This window comes from Coenobita brevimanus, chromosome 42, assembly GCF_032717465.1.
Source record: "Coenobita brevimanus isolate Jiangsu-jjx chromosome 42, ASM3271746v2, whole genome shotgun sequence".
NCBI lineage: Eukaryota > Metazoa > Arthropoda > Malacostraca > Decapoda > Coenobitidae > Coenobita > Coenobita brevimanus.
Genome location: NC_136995.1, coordinates 19495411 through 19512791, shown reverse-complemented (window position 1 = coordinate 19512791; position 17381 = coordinate 19495411).

The window sequence follows — 17381 nt, the reverse complement described above, 5'->3', positions numbered from 1 at the left end:
AGAGAAGCAGATGAAGAGGAAGAGGAGGTCAGAGGCGTAGAGGAGCAGATGGAGTGAGAGGAAGAGGTGGATAGAGATGCAAGAAGATAAGATGATGGAGTGAGAGGAAGAAGGGGACAGAGATGAGGGAAAGGAAGGAGATGGAACGAGAGAAAGAGAATGTCAGAGATGTAGGAAAAGGAGCAGGTGGAGTGAGAGAAAGAGGAGGCCAGAGATTTAGATGGAAAACGGGAATGAAGAGGGAAGAAAAACGGAGGAAGAGAAAGAAAGAGGTACACTGGACTGAGAGCTGAATGGGGAGGATAGCAATCAATGGAGCAGAGTGGACGAGGTTAACAGGCCTTTAACCAGCAGCGGATTAACGTAGGCTGCTTGTGCTGAAAGTAAATGTGTGTGTGTGTGTGTGTGTGTGTGTGTGTGTGTGTGTGTGTGTGTGTGTGTGTGTGTGTGTGTGTGTGTGTGTGTGTGTGTGTGTGTGTGTGTGTGTGTGTGTGTGTGTGTGTGTGTGTGTGTGTGTGTGTGTGTGTGTGTGTGTGTGTGTGTGTGTGTGTGTGTGTGTGTGTGTGTGTGTGTGTGTGTGTGTGTGTGTGTGTGTGTGTGTGTGTGTGTGTGTGTGTGTGTGTGTGTGTGTGTGTGTGTGTGTGTGTGTGTGTGTGTGTGTGTGTGTGTGTGTGTGTGTGTGTGTGTGTGTGTGTGTGTGTGTGTGTGTGTGTGTGTGTGTGTGTGTGTGTGTGTGTGTGTGTGTGTGTGTGTGTGTGTGTGTGTGTGTGTGTGTGTGTGTGTGTGTGTGTGTGTGTGTGTGTGTGTGTGTGTGTGTGTGTGTGTGTGTGTGTGTGTGTGTGTGTGTGTGTGTGTGTGTGTGTGTGTGTGTGTGTGTGTGTGTGTGTGTGTGTGTGTGTGTGTGTGTGTGAGCCCTAAATGAAAACTAGATACTAAGCTGTGATAGAGCTAGTAGCGAGAGAGCTGAGCAATGGGTGAGTCAAAACCAGTGTGTCAGATAATGTAATCGATTTCCACGCTTTTTGAGGAAAGGTGAGTGAGACAGGGATGTGGAGGAGTGAGAGTTGAGAGAGACTGAGTAATGAGTGGGTAAAGTGAATCGTGCATTAGCCTGATGGGATATACCAGGAAATGCAATGTGTTTCCGGGTTTTTCTGAAGGCAAGATGAGGAGACTAGGGGTTTATATGAGCGGGGGTGTGGGTGGAATGTAAAGTGATCACATGAGGGTAATGTGGCTGTGGAAGGGAGGAGGGATGGGCCAGCTGATTGCAATGAGGAGGGTGTGATCATTAAGTGTAGTTTATAGGCAGAGAGATCAAGGGTTTCTTTGGTAACTAGGCAAAAACGTCATTCATTACCTCCGCTAACAGTGCTGGATGGAGATTATGCACTCACACGTGTCTGTCGGTCTGTCTGTGTACAAGATATGTCAAACTGCTATTATAGGATTTGAGTGAACCCTAGTGGACAGGGGGGCAATGGGTCTAATTTCTTTCACACTGTAACTTCTATTCGTTCTTTATTGTTCTTTGTAGCTGAGAGAGAGAGAGAGAGAGAGAGAGAGAGAGAGAGAGAGAGAGAGAGAGAGAGAGAGAGAGAGAGAGAGAGAGAGAGAGAGAGAGAGAGAGAGCAAATGGAAGCCAGACGTATATAGGGTCAATGATATTTTTTATGGCACATCCAGCCTACATGCTTGGTTGGTTGGAGGAGGGGCAGGGCGAAGGCTACTCAACAGCAAGAGGAAGAGAGGAGAGATGGAGGAAAAGAAGATAGGTAGAAAGGAGAGAGAGAAGAAAGAAAGGTACGAAGGAGGAAGAGAATAAAGTGAAGGAAAGGAGGAACAGAAGGGAGACAGCAGGGCTAGAAGGAAGTGAGGTAGGGAGGTAGGAGAGAAGAGGAGAGAGGAAGGAAGGATAGAAAAAGAAACAGAGGAAGGAGGGAGGGATTGAAAAGAGGAGGGAAGGGAGGGACAGAGGAGAGGTAGGAAGGAGGGACAGAAAAGAGAAAAAGGGAAGGATGGGTGGACAGAGAGAGAGAGAGGAAGGAAGGAAGGAAGGACAGAAGAGAATGCGAGAGGTAGGAAGGAAGGATGGCAGCAATACAGGAAGGGAGGAGTAACAGGAGAAGAGAGGTGGAAATAGAGATAGAAGAAAGATATACAGGAAGGAGGGATGGAAGAAGAAAGGGAGGAAAGGGAGAGGGACAGATGAAGAAAACAAGGAAAAAGGAAAGACAGAGGACAAAAAGGGAGGGGAAGGTGGAATGCTGATAGAAAAGATAATGGGACGGGGGGGAGAAAGAGGGAGTGTTGGTGAGGGAACGATGAAGGACTAAAAAATGGGTTGAGATAGTGAGAAGAAATAGGAAAGATAAAGGAATGTTGATGGAGACAGGATGGAAGAGCATAGATGGGATGAGATGTTAAGAGGAAATACATTCGTCAAAGGAAGAATGAGAGTGGAAAGAGAGTGGTGATGAAAGGAGAAACCGCGATTATATGAAGAAGGAGAAAGTTAAAGGAAACAGAACTGTAATATTCAAGAAAGAAAGAAGAAGGGAAGGTGGAAGTCTTTAAGAGAGAATTAGCTTTCACTAACGGAAAAAGTAGCAGGGACCGCAAAAACGAAGAAAACGGAGGGAGGAAAAGAATATAAACGCCAATGAGATGAAGCAGAAAGGGTGAGTGAGGAAGAGAGGATGAAAATGATCTTGTCCCTTCTGTTACCTGCATCTCCTTGCCTCTGTCTCTGCCTCAGCTCTCTTCCCTGACTTTCTCTCCCACCTCTCCTTCTTACCTTCTCCCTCTTTCATATTTTTATGGATAGTCCGTCTATTTTTCACGTTAAGATCCAGTATGGTTTATTATTCCACCCCTCACCATAACTACCGACGAGAGAGAGAGAGAGAGAGAGAGAGAAACCGGCCTGAGTTGATTAATGGTCACAAAAGAACTGTTGGACCAGCAAATGAGCTCTGACGGCAGCCATACCACTCCAGCCGACCCTGTGGCACACTGAACCTTCACACAAACACCCAAACTAACAAACGCTCAGGAAAAAACACATACACAAAGACAAACACACAGACAAACAAACACAAAACTCTTGCAATCACACATAAATCCAAACATACACAAATAGATAATTAAGCAGAAACATACACATACAAAGACAAATACAACAGGCACAAACGCAAGCGCGCACACGCGCGCGCACACACACACACACACACACACACACACACACACACACACACACACACACACACACACACACATTCTGAGTGGCTTGGAAATTCCTGACTGGCTTCTCTCTCTCGCCTTTTCCTTCATCCATCACACCTGATTTACTTGACTGAAAATACCAGCGAAGGAGACGCGAGAGGATGAGATGCTGCCAGAGTGTGACTGGGAGCGCCTTGGAGAGTGGGTTGGAGATAGATGGAGGGGAGATTTGGAGAGTCTTTTTGTTGTTGTCGCTGTTGTGGCCCCAGGTTCATCTGAAATGTGAACCCAGTGGACTCCAAGTTGACGTTCTCTCGTCTTGCAGTCCATCCTCCTCCTCTCGGGGGATAGGGAGGGAGTTGAGGGACGTTTGTATATCAGGTGACAGGAGGGAATGCAGTAGGTGGAAGAATAAGGACAGCAGAATGGGAGAAGAAAACCCAACTGTTGACTGCGGGTGTGTTAGGCTATGTTGCTGATGTATCGATTCGTAGTTTCTCCAGACGACTTGTTGTCAGCTTTTTGAGCTGGAGGGGTGAGAGAGAGCTTTCTATAATTTTTTCGCCATGAAGGATATCTTCAAAGCTTAAGGTAATACGATGTTAGCTTGAAAAAAATTTTTAAAGGCGTCCACGATCTGGCTGGGACAAAATAAAAGACTGTGGGTGATTGCTACCTCCACCCTCCTCCTTCGTTGTTAACAGCAGCCGTAGTGTGTGTGTGTGTGTGTGTGTGTGTGTGTGTGTGTGTGTGTGTGTGTGTGTGTGTGTGTGTGTGTGTGTGTGTGTGTGTGTGTGTGTGTGTGTGTGTGTGTGTGTGTGTTTACCTAACTCCTTGGGCCAATATAGTTAGTATTCCTCACTCCACAGACCCCGTAACCACTCCACAACTAGTTCAGTACCCATCACTCCACAAAGCCAGTAACTGTTCCCCTCCACCGCCTCAATCACGCTTCTCTGGGCCCTGAACCCTTTGCAAACCCGCACATCACGCCGCACCCTAACCCTCACATGTAACTGAAAACTACACAAGTGTCCATCCACAGCTACAAAAATAATAATACAAATGAATGAATAAACATAAAAATAAAAATCATAAGTAAAATGACGGGGTTTTACCTTACTATTTACCTTCCCTCATGTCTTGGTTTTCTCTAACAGGTGAGAGAGAGAGAGAGAGAGAGAGAGAGAGAGAGAGAGACAGACAGACAGACAGACAGACAGATTTTTGGAATAACTAAGAGGAAGCAATGCTTAAAAGTATTTAAAGAAGCGGTAAAGTTGCAGATCAAAGCTGAGAACATAAGGAGCGTGAGATTAGGCAGGAGGGGATGGATGTTAGGCAGAGCAGGAGTGGGGCGGGATGAGTGGGTGGCAGGCAGTGGTGAGGCAGGATAGGTAGAAGGAAGACAGTGGTGGGGTAGGATGGGTGGGTGGAAGGCAGTGGTGAGGCAGGATGGGTGGGTGGCAGGCAGTGGTAAGGCAGCTGGGGGAGGGGAAGTCAAAAGGGAGGGACTTATTGGGATTAATTTCGTCCCAATAGTTCCAACACTTGGGGATTTCAAGTCTTAATTAGAAAGAGAGAGAGAGAGAGAGAGAGAGAGAGAGAGAGAGAGAGACTCCTGTCTTCTGGTATAAATCATTACCCATTACTAATTCCACATATTCCCACCTCTCATAAATCACAGTAACACCTTCCACAGCATGACTTTTTTTTAATTAGCCTCCCGACGACATATTTTCAGTTCACGATTCACCTGTTTGGCTGAAACCATTAATAACAGGTAAAGTCACCCTTTCAGTATTTCAACCTCTTCCTTTGAACTATTTTTCCCCTTGTCCTTTCTTCAATTTGTTAAGTTTTCTTCACTCTCCTTTCCTCTACTCCTCTTACCTGTCTTCCCCCATTTCATTTACTCCCCATCTCTTTCCTTCTCTCCTTCGTCTTTTTCCCCCACCTTTCTCCTCTCTCTCCTCTTTTTCTTCCTTCCTCCTGCTCTCTCCCTCACCTGCAATAACCGTGTGGGCAAGGCTGAGAAATATATCTTTCCCTCCCTCTGAAAGTACTGTTCAAAATGGAGGAGGAGGAAGGAATGTGGGAGGTAAACATGTCAAGAAGGTAAGGGTAATATAGGAAGACTGAAAGAGTGGATGGTGAGGGGGATGTGGATGGAAGGGATGGAAGAAGCGATAAAGAAACTGAGGATATGGGAATGCGGGGAGGGAGAAGGAAGAAGGGATGAAGAAAAGTGAGAGTTGTGAGACGGAAGGAAACACACACACACACACACACACACAAAGAGGAGGGAAACAGACAGGACAGCCAGGTACACACACACACACACACACACACACACACACACACACACACACACACACACACACACACACACACACACACACACAAAGGGGAGGGAAACAGACAGGAAAGCCGGGTCAAAAATGGTGCTAAAGTTGGGTAAAAGTTCCATTAATTGAAATCCGGGTTTAAACGTCCGTAGTATTTCAGTACTATCTCTCTCTCTCTCTCTCTCTCTCTCTCTCTCTCTCTCTCACACACACACACACACACACACACACACACACACACACACGGTGATAAGGGAATCACACATGTAGGCGTATCACCTAACTGGTTACATTATAGAATGGATTAGGTTTGGTTAGGTACTGATTGATTAGACTGGACTGGGTTAAACAGGCTCGGTTAGGCTGGTGCGGGTTAGGATAGATCAGGATGAGTCACACTGTATAGCTAGCTCATTCTAACAAGTGGATTAGAATGAGTGGGGGGAAACAGGAAAGAACATTTTTTTTTTTTTCTAACGTTTCGCACTACAAACAGCCCCACTGCTCATTGCTCTAAGGACGGAGTCTATGTAGTCCTAAGCCTTAGAGAAATGAAGAACTGAAGCTCTTTCCTGTGTTCCTTCCCGCTCATTCTGCTTCAAGAGGATCGATTGGTTTAAGTTGGGTAAGGATAGGTTAAGTTTGGTATATTACGAGTAAAGTTAGTTTTGATTGGGATACGCCAAGTTACAATACTGGGTAGGATAAGTCAGGTTAATGGACAAGGCATACTCACTCAAGGAAGGATTAGTCTTTAGTATGGGAAATAAAAGACGCTGGTGGTTCACAGTTCGGCTGGTGAAAAGAAAATGATTTATCAAGTAACTGAACATGTTAAAAACACTAAAAGAAAGAAAGAAAGAAAAAGAAAGAAGAAATCATCCAGGATTTAATGAAAAAAAAGAAGACAATTCAGAGTAACACCTTTGGTAAGGCTTATTTACACTGGTTAGGCTAGGAAAATTTTGCACTCTTTTCTAGTTGGGTCATGTTACGATGGAGACAGAATGGCAAAAATAGCAACAATCTCATTCCCTTGGTGTCCCTCCCGGCATCAGGATAAGAGTCCGTAATACAGGACGCAATAAGGTGGCGTATCTGGCGACATGGTCGGCAGGGGAACTAAAAGACGGTTGTAAACTTGGGATCTGAAGCTCTTACTCCTGAATCCAATTGTGATCTGGCCAGCCAAAGGGGATTTGATACCAAGGCGTGCGGTTGGCTCACACAATGACCTCGCCGCTTATTGGCTGACCAAAAACAAAGAAAAGGAGACCGAGGAAAAAAAAAAATAAAATAAAATAAAAGATGGGGTCATCAAATGTGAGGCGAGAAGTATGTGAGTAAGTTTGAGGCAAGGAATTATATGAGAAAATAGAGAATTACTGATTTTGTTATACCATCGTTTATTGTTCTTCCATAAAGACCCACCAACATACAAAAAATACTAATGCCATCACTCCATTCCTGAATATCACTGTGCGGACGGTGGGTATGTGTCCAAGTGGTGACGGGTGGGGGACTGGTGATGAACTACTAAGGTAGTAGCAGTGACAACTAGAATGGCACTCAGTAGAGCGCATACCTTCGCCAAGGCCCAACATGCAGTTCCTTTGCAATTTAATCAAGTCTAATCCAATATGGAAAGACTACCCCCCTATAAAAGTATACCGGTATTTAAATCAGCTAGATCCGGAATTTTCATGGATCCGCGCCAAACTGAACACACTCGTAGATACCAACATCCTAAATATGACTGATTTTTTTTTTTTTCAAGATCCATGCAATATTCAATGAAAATTTTACGAAAATGTCGAAAAACGCCCTACCTCGCAATGTTAGAGTGAAAATAAAATTCCTGGATCCGTACCTTTATACGGATCCGCACCAAAATTTAATGGAGTCTATTCTGGGCCAAGGCCCATTCTTTTACCAAGTTTCGTGGAAATCCGTCCAGTAGTTTTTGGATAATCTTGCTCACAAACCAACCAACAAAGAAACAAACGGAGAGGGGTGAAAACATAAGCTCCTTGGCGGAGGTAATAAAAGCATAGTCCTTCATGCAGCTTGTGTGAAAATCATCATCATTACTACTACATCCATCCACAATACCTGCTTTTCCATTGACTCCCCAATCCCTCATTAACCCTTTCCCAGCCACATGCAAGACCGTTTGGGCTAACTGTCTGTCCACTATTCAATATCCATTACTTAATCACTCAGTGACCCTAACACCTGATGATACACTCGAGATCAAGTCCTTCCTGTTAGCTAATGTGTTGTCCCTGCCTTTAAAGTGATTCAGTAGTGGTGGTGGTGGTGGTGGTGGTGGTGGTGGTAGTAGTAGATGCAACCCCGCATTCATTAAAAACGTGAACCTGGTAGACTACAGGCAGAAATTACCCTTCTCCTGCAGTCCACCATCCTCCTTTAGCGGGATAGGGAAGAAGTTGAGGAGCGTTTGTAAAACCAGGCAACTCCACCGCCCGGATATACCGGTGCCATCACGTGTAGGCGGCCGTCTCCAACACAATGTGACCAAATGCTTCCATATAAATAATACTGAGAGTCAGGTAACATATGATCCCTCTACCCTTCCCCCTCATCTCCAGGCTCCTCTCCTCTCACCCACCGCTCCTCTTACCCACCCACCTATGTCTCTCTCTCTAATCTTAGTCCTTCCATTCCTTTCATTCTCTCATACTCTCCCTCCCCCTCCACATTCTCTCCATCCCCTTTCCATTTCTCTCCTCTCCCTCTGTCCCATCCTCCTCCATTCCTCCCATAGTTTATAATATCACTGCCTGGTTAGGTAGGGGTAGGGTGAGGGTGCAGGACGAATGAGGAGGTTGCATGGTGGACGCTAGTTACCTTGCTATTATTATAACTCTCTCTCTCTCTCTCTCTCTCTCTCTCTCTCAACTTCTTTTTATCGTCTTCTCGTCCCTGTCCACGGTTCCATCGCTCTCTGTCTGGTTTACTTCCCTAGGTAACTTTTTCTTTTCTGTCTTCCACATTCTTGCCTTTCTTTCTCATCCTCCTTTACTACCTTTCCTTCCTTTCAGAATATTGTTTATTCTGCCGTATTCAATACACTCTTTCTGATTCTCTTTCTTTTCACTAGCTACTAGTACATGAGAGAGAGAGAGAGAGAGAGAGAGAGAGAGAGAGAGAGAGAGAGAGAGAGAGAGTTATAATAATAAGGTAAACAGTCCACCATACAACCTACTTATTCTCCTCAAATCCTCTCTCTTTTACTCATTTATCCTCTCCCCCTTCTTTCAACTCTCCCCACAACCATTTTCCTCTTCCGTTCTCTCCCCAATCCTTTCCTTTCCTCTCCTATCCTCTCTCCCATCTCCTCACCACTTCTAGCACCCCCCCCCTCCCCTCCCTTCCTCTGCCTGCACTGACCCCACCAACCCGTTCCCTACCCCTCTCCACTCCCCACCTGGTTCCCTCATAAATAACAAAATTACGAGACATGCCCCTGTGTGTGTGTGTGTGTGTGTGTGTGTGTGTGTGTGTGTGTGTGTGTGTGTGTGTGGTAGACTGATATATAGGACATACAGTGCATTACTGCTCTTGGGGTGGGTTAGGTGTAGTGATGGTTGGTTGGTGCTGAACTGTTGGACAGGGATGCCCTCATGTGATATACAGTAATTAGTAGGCTCAATTGCCTGTTATACAAACGTTCCTCAGCTATTTCCCTATCCCCCAAAAGGAGGATGGTGGACTATCGGAGAAGGGCAGCTTCAGCCTGCAGTCCACCGGGTATACGGTACAGATGAACCTGGGGCTGCTGCTGCTGCAACTACTACTACTACGACTACTACTACTGCTACTACTACTACGACTACTACTACTACGACTACTACTACTACTACTACTACTACTACTACTACAGTACTCAACAATGCGTCTTGCCACTGTGGTTCGCGGATTTAAAAAAAAAATGATCCAGTCCTCAGTCAATAATGGAACTTTTGCATTGGTACCTCTGACTATATAGCATCCGTAATTGTGACACTCTGGGAATTTCTAGACTAGTAATAAATACCAAGAGGAAGTGGGCAGGAGGAGGGATGAAAAGAAAAGGCGGGGAGATACAAATTCTTAGGCGGAAGTAGATAAATATGTCACTTTAATGGATGAAATGTGTGGAGCCTCCTTGGTGACTAAAAAGGTGCCTCAGTCTCCATCCCCGACACGTATTCTACTTATATCTGTAAAGCTTTAGAGTTTGGGGGCAATTTTAGGGTTGTGATAAGATTACTTCCGTGTATTATCAGTATCATGTACCAGTATTATCCTTATCTCTCGTTATTTTCCAGTCAGTGGAAGATAAGATGGAAGAAACTGCTTGTCTGACTTCCTCCTCCTCCTTCGTTACTTTATAGTGAAAATAGGGCTAAATGTATTTTTAGCAAAGAACCGGATGCTGAAAGCGTACGAAATCTTTCTTTCCAAAGAATATCAAACAAGAGTTCAGATCAAACACCATTAATCTAAGCTATCTGGACACAACGCGTTTCAAGGACTGAAGGTTGTTTACCTAAACGTTTAGTTATAACATGACGATATGATTGTAAACAGCAGGGAGGCTGAACTATAGAGGTCTGGCTTTGAAGAAGAGTAATAAAAAAAAAAAAAGACAGAGAGAGAGAGGGTCGAAGAGAAGATTTAAAAAAAAAAAAAAAAAGACAGAGCGAGGGTCGAAGAGAAGATTTAAAAAAAAAAAAAAAGTGACAAAGAAGTAAATGAGCTACGTAGTAATGAGGCGAAACAGGAAAATGAGAAAGAGTGACGTGACTCCTAGAACTGTATTTTACAAAAGATAATTGGAAACCAGTTTTTACAATAAGCAAGTCTCCACAACAATCAATAATTATCAACAATAATTTTATAGCACTATTTTTTGCTTCTATTTATTTATTTGTTTATTACTTACTTGTGTTGTTCACTAAAGCTTGGCTGTGAGGTGTTTGGTAGCTAAAAGTGAAGATAATGGTATTGCCTTTTCATTCTGGTGTCGTGTTTAACTGAACTGTTCTTGCTACCTCCAAGTGATTTTATTCAGCTTGGGGGTGTCGCCTTGCAGTGAGGGAGGCTAATGATGGCTTTTTCTGACCCATCCAGGCCATCTTAAACCGAATTAAATCCTCAGTAAATATAAATGACACAATAAAATGACATCCCGGGGCCCATTAAGATCAATAACGAATGCTCTACACAACTTCTGTTTATCTATCTGCCCATCTATCTATTATAACAATACGCCTTGATCCATTAAGTGGTTGTCACAAAAAAATCGCCTCTACGTCACCCTGTCCTCTGACATTTGGCTGCCCTGCCTTCAACTCAAAGCCTGCTCATTAACTCTCCACTCCATTCCTGCATCTCATCCTTGATCTCGCCCTTCTCCTCTACCGCTCCATCTCATCCTTGATCTCGTCCTTCTCCTCTACCCCTCCACCTCACTCACATACACTCCTCCAGTCAGTCTCTCATTCTCCACATGGACAGACACAGCTTAAGGTTAAAAAAAAAAAAGTTTAAATAAGGAACTTGATTTCTTCCTCCCTCACCTGTCAATCTGTACAAAGAGGGTGAGGTGATGTACAGGTGTCAGGCCAGGTGGGGGAGGGAGATTAATTGCATACACGTGGCCACCCCATCACACCTGTTGAGTTGCACACCTGACGAGTTGGGTGGACAGGGCAGGGAGGGAGGGAGACAAGGGAGAGGGAGGCAGTGACGATGTTGAAAGGAGAGTCAAGTTAAAATAATGGACAGAGGGATGAGGACGGAATGGATGAAGTAAATATGGATGAAATAAGAGAACTGAAAGAAAAAAACTGTGTGTGTGTGTGTGTGTGTGTGTGTGTGTGTGTGTAATTCACCGGGTCGGTCAGGATCACTTGATGGTCGTGATCGTCAGCTTTTACCCTCCCGGAATGTGTGTGTGTGTGTGTGCGTGTGTGTGTGTGTGTGTGCGCGCGCGCGCTTGCGTGCGTGAGTGAATGCAGGAAGTCCCAGACGAGCAAAAGCGAATTAAAACACTTCACAGCACTGCTTTTCCGACATAAAAATATTCTCTTCCCCTCGATCTACCATGTCCTACGGTATCCTACAAGACACACAATACTGACTTTCACTACCCCCACCATAAGGGTCATAATCCCACAAACCAATGAGTCGGGGTTAAGAGTCTGGTGAGATTGCTGGTTTGGTGATTCCCTTGTGAGTAATTTGGACGAGAAAATGTGAGCGGCTGCCAGTTGTGTTGTTCAGAGAGTTATTGTGCCAGTGGGGTTTGGTTGGCACACACACACACACACACACACACACACACACACACACACACATCCACTCCCTTCATCCTTCCTTCACTATAGTTCTTTCACCTAAACTTGGTCCAATTTTCATCCTTCTGTAGCTTTTTCCACATCGCTCATTGAAAGAAAAAAAAATCAATAATAGTTGCGTGTTGCCTGGCTAGGTGTCCACAGACGGTCTCATATGGTCCTTGCCGTGTACAGCTGATCATTTGTTGTGTGATCATCTTAGGTTTTGCTGCCACTCTTCCCGATCTCTTTGCCTACCTACCTACCTACGTACCCGCCTGCCTGCCTGCTTGCCTACCCAACCGATTCCTTACCTGTGTGTGTGTGTGTGTGTGTGTGTGTGTGTGTGTGTGTGTGTGTGTGTGTGTGTGTGTGTGTGTGTGTGTGTGTGTGTGTGTGTGTGTGTGTGTGTGTGTGTGTGTGTGTGTGTGTGTGTGTGTGTGTGTGTGTGTGTGTGTGTGTGTGTGTGTGTGTGTGTGTGTGTGTGTACATACTACACAGCTTAAGGCTCCAGCGAGGTGATCTGGGCTTGACAATTATAGCAAAGTTATTCCCTCGTCAAAAATTATGACAAAAAGGATAGTACCGAAGGAGAACGAGAGAGAGAGAGAGAGAGAGAGAGAGAGAGAGAGAGAGAGAGAGAGAGAGAGAGAGAGAGAGAGAGAGAGAGAAATCCCATGGGAGTAAGCACAATTTTCCAAGACTACAAACCCGAGATTATCATAATGAGAGGATGAAGTGGAGGAAGGGGGAGAGGAGAGGGTAAGGAGGGGAGATAAAAAGGTTAGGGGAGGTGGAGAAAGAGGCAGGGAAGATGAGAAGAGGGGCTTTGGGGGAATGGGGAGATACAGGGAGAGGAAGAGGACATGCAGAGCAAATATCGAGAAAAGGATAAAACTACACACACACACACACACACACACACACACACACACACACACACACACACACACACCAAGGTGGAGGGCGAAGGTCAAGACGAACTAAGAGGTGACGGTCAAGGTAAAGAAAAAAAAAAGGAAAAAAAAGAAAAGAAAAAGATGATTCATGAACTCTCTCTCTCTCTCTCTCTCTCAGGTCACCACATACATAATTAAGAGAGCAACAACACAAATATTATCATACAAGTCTGAAAAGTCACTCATTCTTTCGTGGGCAGTAGGATGATTATGATGATGATGATGATGTACAGCTCCTTATCAATAACTGTGAACATCAGAACATAAGAAAAGATGAAAACTCTAGTAGGTGGTCCCTATAAGACTCACTAAACTACTGGAATAAGACAATTAAGCAGATGGCTCTCCCCCACCCAGCAACCCCTGTAGGTGTGTCCAAACTCCACATTCTCTGCAGATGCGCCTATCATCGTGGATTTATATGCGAGGGTAAATTGAATATGCAAATGTGAAGGTTCCGTATGTATGGTTGTTGGCTGGTAATGCGGCTGTGGTGAAGCAGGCTGGAGGTGAGCGGGGTGGGGTGGCGACTGTGAGATATGGAAGGAGGGTTAAGGAAGAGTGTGTGTGGGGTGAGGTAACTGATAAGGAAGGTGAGGATGAGGCAGGGTGAGGATGAGGCTGGGGTGAGGATGAGGCTGGGGTGGGGTGAGGCAGGAGTGTGGTAGGGCCAGGTGAGATGAGGCAAGGGCGAGGATGATACAGGGGTGAGGTTAGAAAAGTTTACGATGTAGAGAGAGGGGGAGGTGTACTTGCAATTTCTACGTTCTAAAGTAACCACTGATATTATACCTTGTAATAGATATGACAGGGTAACTGAGGATAATACCTGGATAAATATAATTCGTTGGAATGATGAAAGGGCTATCAGAGAGGATGAGAATTCTATAAAACTTAGGTACTTAGGTACGCTGTTGAGAGAGAGAGAGAGAGAGAGAGAGAGAGAGAGAGAGAGAAACTTCATTCGTCGTAGCTATGCCCTAAACTTCAACCAAAAACAAGCCATGCACATGAAATTAAAGATAGTAGAGACAGAGGCAGTGTAGACAGCGGGGAGGTGGCGAGATTACCAACTTGACAGGCAGGAAGAGGACAGTTAACAGGGGAAGAACGGAGGGAAATGGAGTGGAATGTATGTTGTGTATGGAGGGAAGCGAGCAGAGGATTGAGGAAGGAGAATGGCAAGTCGATGGAACAGAAAGAGTGGGTTTGCTGCTGGAGATTTAGTTATGGAGGAAGACTAACATGATGGCTGAAGTAAATGACTGGGTTTGTTGGAGATTTAGTTATAAAGGAAGAATATCATATTGGTGGAATGAAATTATGTATGTTATAGATTAAGTAAAGTACGAAGAAGGAAGAGGGAAACGATGGTGGAACTTGATTGGGTATGCTGAAGATGTAGTTATGGAAGAAGGTTGTCATGTTGTTGGAAAGTACCAGGTATATGATTTCCTGTAAACTCAGTGAACAAGACCTACCCTAGTTTATAATCATGTACTCAATGTACATGTACTGTATGTTTATATTATACATAAAGTGAAGAGACGAAAAGAAGATGAAGTTGATTTGTACGTTCATTTACTGTCCGACGCTGCATCCTGTCAAGGGTGACCTTGTAAAACGACTCTCCATTATTGTTTCTTTTCTTTATCTTCATTTTTAAAGCCTATCCATCCATGACGCATTATTTGATACACTTTACATTCCCATCCTATTTCTCCATCATGTTTTTGGTTGGGTGACGTTTTGGGTGATCTCATGGGTAATATTGAATGACTAGGGTACAATGGAATCGCAAACCCTGGTTATGACCATTTTGCCAACAGTTCATCACAACAGCAGGAAGGAATGCTGCTGACACTGCCGGCGACCCACACAGCTCAGTCCAATATTATTACTTAGCGACCCAGTCCGCCGATTCTAATTCTCCATAATGAGTCCACCGCGCCACAGACTAATTACCGAAACTAATTAATTCCAGCCACTTCATTAGAATTATTCCCCCGATTTGATTTACTCCGTCATATTAAGCTTTGAGACAAATTACTACAACGTGGATGTAAACGGCGCTTCACTGGAAACTCACCTGGCAGTATCTATACGCTGCGGGGACGGCTCAGTCGGCTGGCGTGGGCGTGGTTGTGACATTGAGAGTAGGAAATGAGTAGATGGTGCTGGGTAAATACTGATAACTGTGACAGAGCCGTACCCACAACACACAAGACACGGCCAGGCGCTCTTTACGGACCACCCTGTGTAAGAAATTATACCCTGCCGTGGAAAACGCAGCCACTGTCTTTTATTTTCCACTTGTGACTAAACTGTGACGGACTGCAAAACTTACGCAGGTGGTGAGTGTCTTAAATATGAAGTGTAACTGAAGTGAAGTCAGTGTGTATAGCAAGTTTACCAGATGCTTATTTACACGGAGAGCTGGGTAAAAATGTGTGTACGACGTCGAACATGATGGATGGACTGCCAGAAAAGAAAAAACGAGAGAGAGAGAGAGAGAGAGAGAGCCTACTTCCCTACATTTTCCCTGTCACCTGGCTCCCTATCATCCTCTGCCCTCCCCTTCCACCCTTCCATCCCCTGCCATTCCACTCTGCCTGCTACTCCGCCTGGCTCTATCCCTGCACTACCTGTCGACGTATATTCCTGGTTATCAGCTACAACTGCCTTTGTCACACCCTCTATCCACACCCTTATCCTCGCCTTCCTACCCCGCTCTCACTCTTCCCTCTCTCCTTCCTCTCCTAACTTCTTTCCCTACTTTTCTCGTCTTACTCCTGATCTCATTCTTTCCTCACCATTTTCTTTCTCCCTCCACTCGTACCCTCTTTCTTTCCTCATCTTTTTTTTTTTTTTTTTTTTTTTTTTTTTGTGCATCGCCACACTCTATATCCCCTCTCCCTCCCTTCTCAACCCTTCTTTCCCTCTCCATCCACATGCCTCCCACCCTCTCCCTCCCGTCACTTCACTCCCCACTGTGTTGTCCAGTTCCCTCGTATGAAACCAAACTGATTATAATATTCTCCGGATAGGATCAGTTCACCTCCATGTTGATGTTGTTACCACCCGCCCTCCATCTTTCTCCTCCACACTTTATCTCCTTATCCTCAGCTGGGATTACCTTCATTATTTTAATTGCCGGCCTCACTATCAGATAATACTCCACAGCATCAGATAATACACAACACTTTCTGAAATATTCCTCCTGATATTAGCTACAGTTAGGCTGGGGAATTGCTTACTCTTGTGGTTCTGATTCAGTTATTTCAAATAACAGTGTATATCTTTCCTGTTAATACCCGTTGAAGCGCACTGTTACTCAAATTTTTATTTTAACTTAATCTAACCTAGCCATCCCTCCATCCTGAATCCAAAGCTGCAAAACAGATTAATACTAGATTATGATGCCAGTAATGAAAAGCGCTATGAAAAGGATACAGCGCCGTAGTATTGTCTTATTCTGTCACTGTACCGGGCGAAAGATGTCGAAAAGGACGAAAACCTGGGATAAGTTAAAGTGAAAACGACTATGCCTGATCTTACCATCCTTTATTTTGTCGCGCTAAGTTGTTTGGCATTTTGCTTTTATACTGTGAAAAATAAACTCCTACACTTCTTCGTCAGTTTTGCAAATTATCAGTTCTGTCCTTTCTCAGACTTTGTTGTTGTCAGCGGGTTATTACTTCACCATGATATTATCTGCCACCCACTCCCTTCCCACCCCCTCCTTGTTCCCCTCCCTCTCTCCCTACTTCTCTTTCTCGCTCCCTCCCTCCCTCCCTCTTCCTCTCTCACCTTGCCTCCCTCCCTCTCAACTTCTCTCTCTTGCTCCCTCCTTCCTTCCCTCTTCCTCTCCCACCCTCCCTCACCGCCTCCCAACTCCTGTCTCTAACACCCTCCTTCCCTCCCTCTTACTCTCTCTCGCTCCCTCTTTGTTCCCCTCCTTCCCTCTCTGCTCCTTTCTCTTACTCCCTCCCTGCTTCTCTCTCTTTCTTCCCCCACCCCACCCTGCTTCTCTTTCCCTCTCCCCCCACACCATCCTGCTTCTCTCTCCCTCTCCCCTCACCCCACCCGTACTGATGACACCAACATACTCGTAATACTTAGGATACTTCTTTATGGCGGTATTCCCAGTTATGAATGCTTATACACACACACACATACACACAAAACCAGCCATGTTCATCCATATTCTGACATTTGCACATACATGCATACATACATACAAACACGCATATATGCCAAATGTTTACAAACAACTGGTTCATTCTGTATCTATATTTCCCTCTGTCCTTGACCTCCAGCCGATTAAACGCAGTATGTCCAGGCTTCTCGAAATAACGCACAGTATCTTCATATGAATTTTTTGTACAACCTTCTTTCAAAAGCATATTTTCACTGGCATGTGGTCTTTTCTTCTACCTTTTTTGTTTTTAATACACATATAAAGCATGCACACTGTACACATACTTACACCCATACACTCT